Source organism: Microcebus murinus, chromosome 2 (assembly GCF_040939455.1).
Source record: "Microcebus murinus isolate Inina chromosome 2, M.murinus_Inina_mat1.0, whole genome shotgun sequence".
Taxonomy (NCBI): domain Eukaryota; kingdom Metazoa; phylum Chordata; class Mammalia; order Primates; family Cheirogaleidae; genus Microcebus; species Microcebus murinus.
Window position 1 is genome coordinate 105860580 of NC_134105.1, and position 13156 is coordinate 105873735.

The window sequence follows — 13156 nt, forward strand, 5'->3', positions numbered from 1 at the left end:
TTCGTTTCTTCCCCAGCACCTCAGAACTACATTATCTCCTGCCAAGACAGGACACGAAGCCTGGGGGAGCAGTCAGTCTACAAAGAGCAGAGGAGCACACGCTGTCTATCGCCTGCTGCTTCTGTCTTCACTCTCAGTTCTGCCCATGGGACAAGAGCCACAGTCCCAAGTTGGAAACACTCTCCTAGACATCGGCCTGGGCAAAGAGTTTATGAAGAAGTCCCCAAAGGCAATCACAGCAGCAACAAAAATAAATAAATGGGACATGATCAAACTAAAAAGCTTCTGCACAGCCAAAGAAATAGTCATGAAAGTAAACAGACAACCTACAGAATGCGAGAAAACTTTTGCATCCTATGCATCTGATAAGGGACTGATAACTAGAATATACTTAGAACTCACGAAAATCAGGAAGAAAAAATCAAATAACCCCATTAAAAAGTGGGCAAAGGACTTGAACAGAAACTTTTCTAAAGAAGACAGAAGAATGGCCAACAAACATATGAAAAAATGCTCAACATCTCTAATCATCAGGGAAATGCAATTCAAAACCACAATGAGATATCACTTAACCCCAGTGAGAATGGCCTTTATCAAAAAATCTCCAAACAATAAATGCTGGCGTGGTTGTGGAGAGAGAGGAACACTCCTACACTGCTGGTGGGACTGCAAACTAGTTCAACCTCTGTGGAAAGCAATATGGAGATACCTTAAAGCGATACAAGTGATCTACCATTTGATCCAGCAATCCAATTGCTGGGCATCTACCCAAATGATCCAATGACACTCTACAAAAAAGACACCTGCACTCGAATATTTATAGCAGCACAATTCATAATTGCAAGGCTGTGGAAACAGCCCAAGTGCCCATCAATCCAAGAATGGATTAATAAAATGTGGTATATGTATACCATGGAGTACTATTCAGCTCTAAGAAACAACGGTGATATAGCACATCTTATATTTTCCTGGTTAGAGCTGGAACCCATACTACTAAGTGAAGTATCCCAAGAATGGAAAAACAAGCACCAGATATATTCTCCAGCAAACTGGTATTAACTGAGTAGCACCTAAGTGGACACATAGGTACTACAGTAATAGGGTATTGGGCAGGTGGGGGGGGCGGGTATATACATACATAATGAGTGAGATGTGCACCATCTGGGGGATGGTCATGATGGAGACTCAGACTTGTGGGGGGAGGGGGGAAATGGGCTTTTATTGAAACTTTAAAATCTGTACCCCCATAATATGCCGAAATTAAAAAAAAAAAATACTTCTCAAAAAAAAAAAGAGCCACAGTCCCATACACACCTGCAAGTGTCCTCCACCAACATTGCCAAATGGCCCCAAACCTGATTCTTCCTTGCCCTGGGAGAATGAACTAACTCCCAGAGAATGTCCTTGAGAAATTTCCATGCATGCCTTTTAAACAAAAGAGGAATATTGTTCTACATCTTTCCCAGACCAGATTCTTTTTGCCTGGTGGCCTCTGGGCTGCCCACACATCTCTGGATGGAGGAGGTGAACAGTGCACCATCGTGCTCCCGCCCTGTCTCCTCATTCTCCCCACTGGGATCAGTACATCAAACATCCCCATGCCTGTGTACAACTCTGCCCGAGCTCCTTGCCTTAACCCAGTCCTTGGATATTCAGCCTAGTGGTGTGACTTTAGGGATTCCCCCTTCTTTTCCTCACCAGATGAAAATTCCACATGCACAGGGTCACTGCAGGAGGATCCTTGGGTCTTGTATTGGTAATATCGAGATGTTTTCATTTGGATCTCTTCAGATTTTCTTTCCAATAAATCCCCATTATGATACCAAAATGCATCTCCCTGGGCTGGGGAATGGGATTCCCTGTGTGTGAAGAGTCACTCTCCTTCCTTTGAAGGTTGTGGATCATCCACAGAGAAGTACAGCTTTTGGAGGGGCCCCTGAGCAGGAAATGGAAAGTGTAGGAAAGGGAAGGTAGGCACAGAGCGGAGGGCCAAGGGGAAAGCCTGCAGGGGGGAGTTTTCCTGGACTCATTCCCAGTGAGGACCAGGGTTGGAAATGGAGCAGAAAGAACCTGGGGGAAATGCCTGGGACAGAATCTGTTCCCCCTTACCCTTTGCCTAGCCTGGGGGGAAGGGGTGTCAAAGGGAATAGGTCTTAGGTTCTTGGTATGGGCTCATAAAAGCTCAGGAGATGTGTTTTGAAGTTGGACAAACAGCGTGAAGGCCTCAGAAGGTGGGCTGATTCCGAAATGCTCTTGCCTCATACATTCCTGTCAAAGGCGAAACTGGGATGCATATACCTCAAAAGCAGTTTCTAGACTCTAGAAAATCACTTCCTAATGGTTAACATTTAATGAACAAGATTTTTTTTCACTTTTATTACTTTGAAATCTTGCTTAGTTTACGATTCTGTGCAGAAGGCAACTGTACTCTCCCTCTAAGTTAGACACAATAATTAAGGGTTATAAAGAATTCGAATGAGGCCAGGCGCAGTGGCTCACGCCTGTAATCCTAGCACTCTGGGAGGCCGAGGCGGGCGGATTACTCGAGGTCAGGAGTTCGAAACCAGCCTGAGCCTGAGCGAGACCCCGTCTCTACTATAAATAGAAACAAATTAATTGGCCAACTAATATATATATAAAAAAAAATTAGCCGGCATGGTGGCACATGCCTGTAGTCCCAGCTACTCGGGAGGCTGAGGCAGGAGGATTGCCTGAGCCCAGGAGACTGAGGTTGCTGTGAGCTAGGCTGATGCCACGGCACTCACTCTAGCCTGGGCAACAAAAGCGAGACTCTGTCTCAAAAAAAAAAAAAGAATTCGAATGAAGGAGGATGGGCTGCTTGAGCAATCAGACTTGTGTGTGGAACTGCAGCTGAGCGATGGGTGTGGAAGTGGAGGTATGGCAGTGGCATGAGTTCTTCTGGAGATGGATGAGGGTTTTACTACAGCACTGCCCTCATGAGAGGGAGCTATTCCTATGCCCTCTGAGAGCAGCACTGGCTTGGACATGCAGAGGGAAAGGCATTATGGAGCAGGGAGATCATATCTCTCAATCTCAGCCCCTTGCCTCTGCCTTTCCCTCTGCAAATGCTTCCTTCCTTTCTACACTGAGGCATCCTGGTAATGGGGGAAGAACTGGAGACTGGGGAAGTTGAGAGGAGGGTCTGTTCACCCAACATAGCAACAGGTGTGACCCCAGATCAGTGGTGCCACTCGTGTACAGGGCTCGGGACAGGCTGTGCAGGCCAAGGCCACTCATGCCCAGCGAGCAGGAGAAGCAGAGAAAAGGGGAAACTTACTTGATTGTTCTCTTCCGAGAACTGTGAGGGAGCCTAAATTGAAAGACTAGCACAGGGCAGTGTTTCTCAAACCTTCGCAATCAGACACTCTCTGAGAAATTTTCTAACAACCCAGCTATAACCACTTCTTGTTTTTCCTTCCCATTTCTTTGCTCTCCTTCTGTATCACCCATAGCCCCTAAACAGCAGCAGCAACAACAACAACAACAACAACAACGACAACAAATAGCCTCTAATTTATTTTACAAACATGTAATGGCTGTGTCCACATCCCTGGCTCATCTCTTTGCTATTGCTCGCTTAGCAGCTTCCTGCTTCACTCCCTCCCTCTCTTCTCTAGCCTCAGCTCAGAGTATAGAGGCAGGCAAGAACTTGGAGAAATGATTTATCCTCCCCTCATGTCTTGAGCTTTCTATTGCTCCTACTAGTTTTTTAATCTCTAGTTAAATTTAGTCTTAAAAACTCAGAGAAGGAGCCATGTTTCTTAGTAGACCTTTCCTTACTTGTCTCGGCTTTAGAAATAACTATTTATCTGAAAAACGATTTAGTTTGAGGCTATGAGAGGGAGGGAGGGTTGTGGACTTGTGACTTGGCAGAAAGAAAAATCCAAGTTTCTTACAAGACAAAGAAAGCAATGGGTGAGAAACCAAGGGCAACGTACCTGGTGGCTTGGTCTGATAGTTATGGTTGGAGGCTTTTGATCGTCTTGAGAATCCAGCTCCGCTCACTTCCCATGTCCTTCTATCTGTTTCCGAAACCCGAGTAGAAGCAGAAATAGAAGCTCCTTGGCTTTTCCCATGGGTGACATTAGGAACGGAGGCCCCTGTCCCAGCCTGGCCCATCTACTCACCCAGGATCAGCAGCAGCAGCCACAGAAGCATGGGGACCTGGTCTGGCCAAGGGCAGGACAAGTGTATCTCTCCGAAAGCCAGGCTTATCTCCCATCCAAAGAGGTGGACAGGAGGCTGCTACTCAGCTGAGACCTGTAAGAATTAGCAAAAGGGAAGAACTTAGTATTATGTCTTGCTTTAGGTTCTGAAAATACAAACGTGGCTGCCTTCCTAAATGCTATTTGTATTTCAGTCCCAGCAACTGTGCATTTTTAGATGTTCAGGGTCATCTTCTAACAGTTTGGGTCTCTTAGAAATGCTTCTAATGCAGTTCCTGGGTTCTCTAGAAATGCCAGGCTGTGTATCTGCTAGTAGTCAAATAACTTTTTTTCATCTTCAAATGGAAAACCCCTTTCTTATCTCAAATTGACACCACCTTCAGTTCTGCATGAAGCTCCTAATATAGACCAGCTTGACAAGTGTGATATCCTGCTGTTTAGTGCTGTGAGTCATGCGAAGTCAAGATGTCAAAGCACATTTTCCATCAAATTGGTACTGACTGATTAAAACTATGGTGCTCAAATGGTGGTAATGTTCACCAGGGATTCTGGACGGGGGGATAGACCCACATCTTAGGGATGTAGTGAGCATTGTGGAGGGGAAGGGCATACCTCTAACCCTTCCTAGGGAGAGGCAAAGATATAAAATGTAACCAAAATGTCAAAAAAAAGACCATTTATCGAGTGTTGGGCATGTGGGAGGGGGGAGGAGGGGATGGGTGTACGCTTACACAATGAGTGGGATGCATACTACCTGGAGGATGGAGGCGCTAGAAGCTCTGATTGGCGGGGGAGGGTGGCAAGGGCAATATATGTAACCTTAACAACATTTGTACCCCCATAATATGATGGAAAAAAAGAAGATGTCAAAGCATATGCAAAAGCCCTTTTGACTTTCACATAAATTGGCATGAGCCTTCTGAACAAGAAAATTATAGACATTTACAGATTAGCAAAAGGGGCTGCCCCTAAGTCCCACCCAGATCTGTGCAAATTAGGAGACAAATGAGCAAGTGTACAAATAGGAACCTCTATTTTTAAAGTCAGAGCCCTTTTCAGGAAGGACTTTTTCGCCTTGCAATCAAAGATGCCCCACCGCATTGTTTTCTTTCAGGGCCTGTGTGATTTTTTTTCATAGCGTTTATCACAATTTGTAATTATTTTCTTGCATGTTTTTGTGTCTTCTTCCCCACTTACATTTAAGGACCTATGTTTATCTTATCCACCACTGTAGCTCCTGCACCTCTAGCAGCCCTTTCTTGAAAGTAGGCCTTTACTAAATATTTTTTGAGGGACTGTTGAGCAGACTGTGAAAAATTATGGACAAGTGTTTCTCAACTCTTTTTTCATTATTGCTCTCCTAAGGAAACTTTTTAGACATTTTTTTTAGGCACTCCCCTCTTCCATGAAATTTTAATACCCCACACATACTGTTTATCTGTTTATACGCTGTATGCATAGCTGTATGTTCTTGCCTTCCCAAGAACCAATTTTTGCCCCTTTGAGGCTGATATCACCCCTGTTGGGAATGCATGCGTTAGATTTCGAGGTAAACCATTCTCAGCAATCTAACTACCAGGATAAAGCTATGGCATTTCAAAGAGATCTTTAATTAGAAATGAAAGATGACTGCAGATCAAATGCTTCACATCCAGGAAGGCCAACTCTCTCCATGTAATGGAAAAAGGTACTCTTTTTTTAACCAAATTCCATTCTTTTCCTCATGGAGATTACCTAATTTTGTCATTCTATGTGTATTTATGTGATTGTGTAATATCTATTTCTCTCATTAGACTGTAGTATCCCAAGCACTGGAACGGAGTCTGGCTTGTTCTTCATTCTGTTTTCAATGCCTAGCAGACCAATTTGTCAGTAAGTACTTGCTGAATGAGTGAACAAGCAACAAACAATAAGGAGTAGTAGGATGACTATAGAAAAGGATCCAATGTGTTTGAATATGTTCTTAGTCCCTTCTGGTTGAAGTTTTTTCCCCAATATTCTGGAGAAGAGGTATTGGTTATATCTATTTATTTAAATTAAATTAAACTATTTATTAAAACTGTGCCATAATTCATCCATAGTGCAGGGTCATTGTAAACTAATAATTGTAGTATGTGGGTGCCACTTCTTCTGAGAGGTCTTCTCTGACCTCCCAAGTTTGGGCTAAGTGTTCCTCTCACGTGCGTCAATAGCACTTCAATTTCCTTCACCCCAGAGCTTACAGGAGTGAAGTGTAATTTTCTAACCCTTTGACGGCATTCCTTAGTAGTGTATCTTTAGGGAAGGAAATGGCTAGGCTTCACTTTTGATTTCTCTGCGGTCAGCATAGCCATCAATAAAAGGAAGACTCCGTTGAATACAGATAGCCCTGTGATATAGCACGTTAAAGTCCGACTAAGTCTACACATGAGTAAATGCAAATTCATTTCGTGTTCAAAGGTGAGGATGTTGATGATTACTACTAACAACTGTTTCCTGTGGTTGGAAAGAGATGCTCAGAAAACAGCCTTTTGAATTTTATTGCTCATTTGTGGCCAAAAGCATGGCATTTCCTAAATTCCCCTCTCTTAGAAGAGAACTCGGTCATGTTCACATCATAGTCCCAGCACCTAGTACAATGTCTGACACTTAGTATACGGTTCCCAGATAAAATACAGGGTGCCCACTTAAAGTTGAATTTCAGATAAAAACAAAAAATTTTTGCTATAACTAGGTCCCATCTAATATATGAGATGTAATTATACTAAAAGAGTAGCCATTATTTATATGAAATTCAAATGTAACCAGAAGTCCTATATTTTTATTTGTTAAATCTGACTATCCTAACTGAACAGAATTACTTCTAATTTGCATGAATAAATTAATGAATGACTGTGTTGGGGGATGCTTGTTCTTCCCTATGCATGCAACCCCTATCTGCTCCTCCCTCTGCTCTTTACTCTCTCCACCCCTTACCTGATTGGTAAGTTTGGGAAGAATAAGTGAAGCATGCTTAACTCAGCTCCATGCTCTTCTGGTGGTGGTGGGGTCTGTGAACAAGCACAGGCTTTCACCTGCACTGGGGTGGGGTGGGGTGGGGGTGGTCTACAGTTTGAGAGCAAATTCTCAGAGACACAAACAACTGGGGCATGGGCTTAGATGTAAGAAAACAGAAGACAAAAGAACAAGTATATGGGAGCTGTATATTCACAAGGAGAATCATTTGGAGGGAACAGGCCCTGCGGCTCTCAGCCTTGGGCTTTAGTAAGAGAGCAGGGCATTTTCTAGATTGAAGAAGCTAACAATGAGCCATCTTTTAAACTTAGCTACTGAGCCTGGGCAAGAGCTTACAGGCTTAGGGCCCATGGTTTTGTGACCTTGGAGGGTGACATCAGTTTGTCTTGGCTTTGTTCATAGGCCAGTGGCTGTTTCCATAGAGGTAAGACTGTGTCCATATAGTCAATAAGCAAAAGACACAGAAACCTCTTGAGGGCTTTCAAGTGAGCTGTGAAGCCTTTGTAAGCAGGGACAGAGGAGGCAAGGGCTTACCTGTGGGCAGCAGGTGCATGGATGGCCACAGGACTGCCCGGCAGCACAGCCTTGGGGGCTGCAAGGTGGCTCAAGAAAGGCCCATGGTGGGTGGGGTTGCTTTTCCTAGGCAGTCACGGCTAAAGCAGATAGTCTTTTTTAGCAAAAGTTGAAATCTCTGTAGCTTTTTTAGGCACTGGTGACTGGAATACTATTTTTAGCTGTAAGAGTCTTTGTATGCTACAAAGCACCAATAAGGATTTAGTTTCAAACTGCAAGTGCCAAGCCTGGAAAGGCTTCCTATATGAGTTATCCCAAATCCCACCCTGCATTCAGGCCTAAGGAGCAAACCAGAGGAATCACTCTTGAATTCACGTGATATTCTCTAGGCTCAAGGATGGAAAATATTTAAAGAATTCTTGGGAGGGTTTCAAGAATGTCTAATTATTGCAGATGGGCATGCAGGTCTTGCTCATAGCCTACAGGGATGTGGCTGGTAGATTCATAAAATTTAAAAGGGGGCGAACGTCAGGTTCTTGGGGTGCACATTTGGGAGGGACTGGTTCTCATTGGACCCTTTGGGGCACGGGCCTCGGAAACATACACAGCAGTTTCATTTCAGGAATGTGCTGAGATTATATTTTCTAACTGAAATATATCTGGGGGCAAGGTGACAATATTTCCCAGGAGTCAGGCTTCTTAAACCAGTGCAATTCCATATAGAGTATCAGATGGTCTGCTTACTGGAGTGAGTAGACACTTAAGCAACATCTGAACTCAGAGCTAAGGTGTCAGAAGCACTTCACCCAAGAGAGGAAGTGAAAACTAAGAGATTTTGAATAGATTTAATGGGAAAGGAAGGCACAAAATAAGCGGTTCCCACCCACCCCCAAAATAGTAAATGCTTAGTGTCAACATCAAACTTGTGCTGGGAGGTTTCTCATAATTTAATTCTTTTTAATGTCATTTAATTTTTAATTGATGCATAATACATGTACATAATACATTTCAGGGTACATGTGATGATTTAATACATTCATAAAATTTGTTAAAGATTTGTCCCAATGAAATTGGGACATCCATCACCTTAAATGTTTGTTTTCTCATTATGCTAGAAACTCTCAAAGTATTCTATTCTAGGTATTTCAAAACACACAATAGATCATTCACATCTGAGCTTAAGTTCAAAGGTTCTGAGCCAACTGGCAGCATCTGGCTCCAAATGACTGGCATCCTACTGAAGCTAAGCAAAGAATTTCTTTATCTGCTCTCTTTTCTTCCTATGCAAATGGTTGTTGTTTGTTATGGTCTGTGTTGACACTAAATATGGCGTCTAAGAGCAAAAGTCTGTCTTGTATTACTGCTCTAGAGTTGGGGATTAGCTTTTTAAAATTCAGCGGGTATGGGGTCTGTGCTGTGATAATCTTTTATGTCCTGTTAATCCTTTGAACTCATTAAAACCATGGCTCATGAGAGTGTTGGCACTGAACCAACACAACCTTAAAGGTTCTGAAAGAGATGATTCAGTTCAGCTGTGAGACAGTCCACACAGTGATTGCTAAAACAACCTTGGCTCCATCCAGACATTTACAACTTCCTCTAGGCTGAGATTAAACAGAATAAGAAATTAGAAGCCAGGAGTTACTTCAATTTCTTTCAACTTTTAACTCTTAAGGGATAATTTAGTTTAAAGCTTAGTTTATTTGCATATTTGGATTTTAATGTGTCTGGAATTTTTCTTACAAGGGTATTTAATTTTTGAACTTCACTTTCATCCTAGGGATATTAAAAAGGGAAAAAAAAGAGTTTGTAGTAAAATCGGTGGCATCTCAACATTGTTGTAATTTCATTATTGGAAGATCTTATGTTATCGTTTCATCTCAATGCAGAACCTCTGAACTGCTTATTGGACTTAATTTGTTTGGCATGGGGAAATATAATAATAGTAAAATTTTAGCCTTGGATTCCAGATGACATTGGTGTTATATGATTGACATATTTTTTCTGAATCTTCTTGGAAAATTCTATACCACTGTCTCCCAGAGGCCACAGGAAGATACCCACAACAGCAGGGTTGATCCTGGGGGAGCAATTTCATGAACCTGGGTGACAACTCGCGAGAACGCTGACAGCTACTGTTAGCAATACAAAGAGAAATGAGACAGGATCTCTAAAAATCTGCAAGAAAGTATACACATTTTTATAATGAAGGGTGATAAATATGATAAAGGAGAATACACAAATTGCTATGTGAAAAGCAAAGGTGAAATAAGTAAATTATTGAACAAGCTATTTATGTGACATACATACTTGTCAAAGAAAAGGTTCTACACGAGTGGGGAGACAGAAGAAAGTCATAGATATACCATGGCCAGATAAGGTAGAGATCTAACCTCACTTGCACTTTATCCTAGAATGAGACAGGATGTTTGAATCCTATCTTTCTGATTCTAGCAACATTTGAAAGCTTAACTCCCAATAGAATAAAATGCAAATAGAATACAATTCTCTCTTTTTTCTCTCTCCCTCCTCCCCACCTCCCTCTTTTTTTCTTCTCCTTCTATATCTCCCTTTTTGATTCACAAAGCTGACCATAATGTTCTATTGCATGAGTGAAAATACAAAAAGAGCAATATACACAGATGAGGCAAGAAAGCAGGATGCACATGGTGACCAAGTGCAAAAAGAGACTGCAGCTTTGTGAGTTACCGACTGCTAAGCTCTTGAAAAGCCTTGAAAGTAGCTGTGCCCTGTCTTATAATGGGTCAAATGTCCCTTCAGAGTCAAAATAGTGGGCAAAACATATCTGACTTTAAGCCCATACATAATGGGCATAGATGGTTAAAAAGCAAAATCTTGAACTGACCCAGGTATGTAACGTTGAATTGTTTGATTACACACAGTATAGAGGCATTTGGCACCTTTGGGCAGTGGTAGAATTATTTTCATTTCAGAATCTTATCTGAAAGCTGCTAGATCCGGGAGAGTGGATAACAGGGATAGAGAAGAGTATGCCTAGAATTCAGGACATATCCAGGGTTACCCGCTAGCATATTCAATAGTAAAACTTTCAAATGTATTGACATGTAATTATTCACTATATCCTTTGTTAAATTGCCATATGTCTGTAGCCAATTACCCTTTAATATTATGTATTTTGTTATCTACATTTCCTCTTTTCATCAGTCTTGCTAGATGTTTATCTCATTAGTATTTTTATAGAAACAGATACAGACTTTGCATGTTCTCTCTCTGCTGTTCTTTATTATTCTATTATTTTTGTTTTTTTGGAGGAGAGAATTCAGTAGTTCTTTATACTAGCTTTTCGAGTTGAATGGTAGCTCCCTTGACTGTAATTTTTCTTTTGTTATTAATTCAATAAATAATTGTTAATTAATTCAATAAAACTCCGAATATTGCTCTAGTTGTGTTCTATATTTTTCAAAATATGCTTTTATCATCCTGTTGTATTTTATAATATTCTTTATGATTTCCTCTTTAATTGCAGTGTTATTTTGAGTAAATTTTCTTCTTTTGCAGACATGAGACTATTTTCACTCTTTTTGTTTTTTGTTTGTTTGTTTGTTTTTTTTTTGAGACAGAATCTCGCTTTGTTGCCCAGGCTAGAGTGAGTGCCGTGGTGTCAGCCTAGCTCACAGCAACCTCACACTCCTGAGCTCAAGCAATCCTCCTGCCTCAGCCACCCGAGTAGCTGGGACTACAGGCATGCAACACCATGCCCGGCTAGTTTTTTCTATATATATTAGTTGCCCAATTAATGTCTTTCTATTTATAGTAGAGACGGGGTCTCGCTCTTGCTCAGGCTGGTTTCGAACTCCTGACCTCGAGCAATCCGCCCGCCTCGGCCTCCCAAAGTGCTGGGATTACAGGCGTGAGCCACAGCGCCCGGCCGATTTTCACTCTTTTTAATCAGTTTTGAATTTTATTGCATTCTGGTTTGAAAACATATGTTAGCTTTTTATTGAATTTACTTTTGATTCATTTGAATGATCCATGTGTACTCCCAAAGAAAGTAAATTATTAGTTCTATGTAAATTTGTCTATATTTGAATTCATTACTCGACTCTATGCTTTCATTTAGTTTTTATTTGTTTTATCTATTAGTTTCCAGAAGAGTTATATTAAAATATTGACTACATTTATTGATTTATCTCTTCTGCCTCCCTAGTTCTGATTTGTTGCTATATATATTTTGAGACTATGTTGTTACACGACTATATAAGCATGACGGTAATGTGTTCTTGATTTTTTTGATCAATATTTACTTTGAATACCAGTTTATTATCCTTATAATTCAACTTTTCAACTTTCCTGATTTGTTTTAAATGTGTAACAGATTGTTAAAATAAATGTTTTGACTAGACATCATGATTCAACAGCTGTAAAATTCCAAAATAAGATGCCAAATAGCCACATGTGACTCTTAATGTAAATTCTGAGGGTATGTTCCATGACTCCTGAATTCCTCATCTGGGTGAGGAAAGTGAAAGAGTTGGGAGCGAGGAGAAGAGCAGATTGTTGAATGCACTTCTCTGAGGTGTTGTGCTGGATTGCTCCCCCACTCCCCATTACAAGAGGACTGGTTTGAAGTGATACGCCCTTTGCCTTGGGTCTGATGTGGAGGGTTTTTTGTGTTTTTTTTTTTTTTTTTTGATACTCTCAAGAGAACTTTGAAACGTGTTTCCTATATTCAGAGGAACACAGTGGACTCTGGTTAGACTCCTTTCTGGGAAATCTAGGGAGAAAGAAAGGGCATGCTAAATGTTTTGATAGTGGCCCTGGGAGAGGGTTTTCTCTGAGCTTGTTGGCACCACAGGGTGAATTTTCCAGAAGAGGATATCGCAGGACAAGGAAAGAGACCAAAAGGGAGCTAGCGTGTGGTCATCTTAGGCTTTGTCTAATAAGGCCACCTAGCGTTACAGAGAGATCCCAGAAATAAGAAGCTGGAGGTGCGTACCCAGAGCTGCAGAAGGGAATCACAAGTTAGCACCTGGATTAGACCTGCGTTTGTGTGGGTCAATGAAACTTCAAAGGGAAAGATTCAGCAGGTAATTCCTGAATAGCAAATCAGAGTCTCAAAAACAAACAAACAAACAAACACACCACAAAACAGGAAAGACAACATCTGTAAATACATGTATGCCTAGGTAATCTGAAACCTGCTCTTTTCTAATCTTGCCTTCTCTAAAGTTGTTGATGCCACCTTGAGAGGCAAAATGAAGAAAAGAGACGAAATTAAACACATTCCATACTCCATTTTTACTGTCGGCTTTTAGCATGAAATAAACTTATGCTGAGAAAAGAGGAACGCTCTTTTCTTAGCTTAGAGGAATGCTGACTCAAGTTTTTAATTTTGATTAATAGCTCAAATTTAACATACTAATTAGTAAATTGAGAAGTAAATATGTAACTTACCTATTATCTGGGAGTGAGAAGAAAAA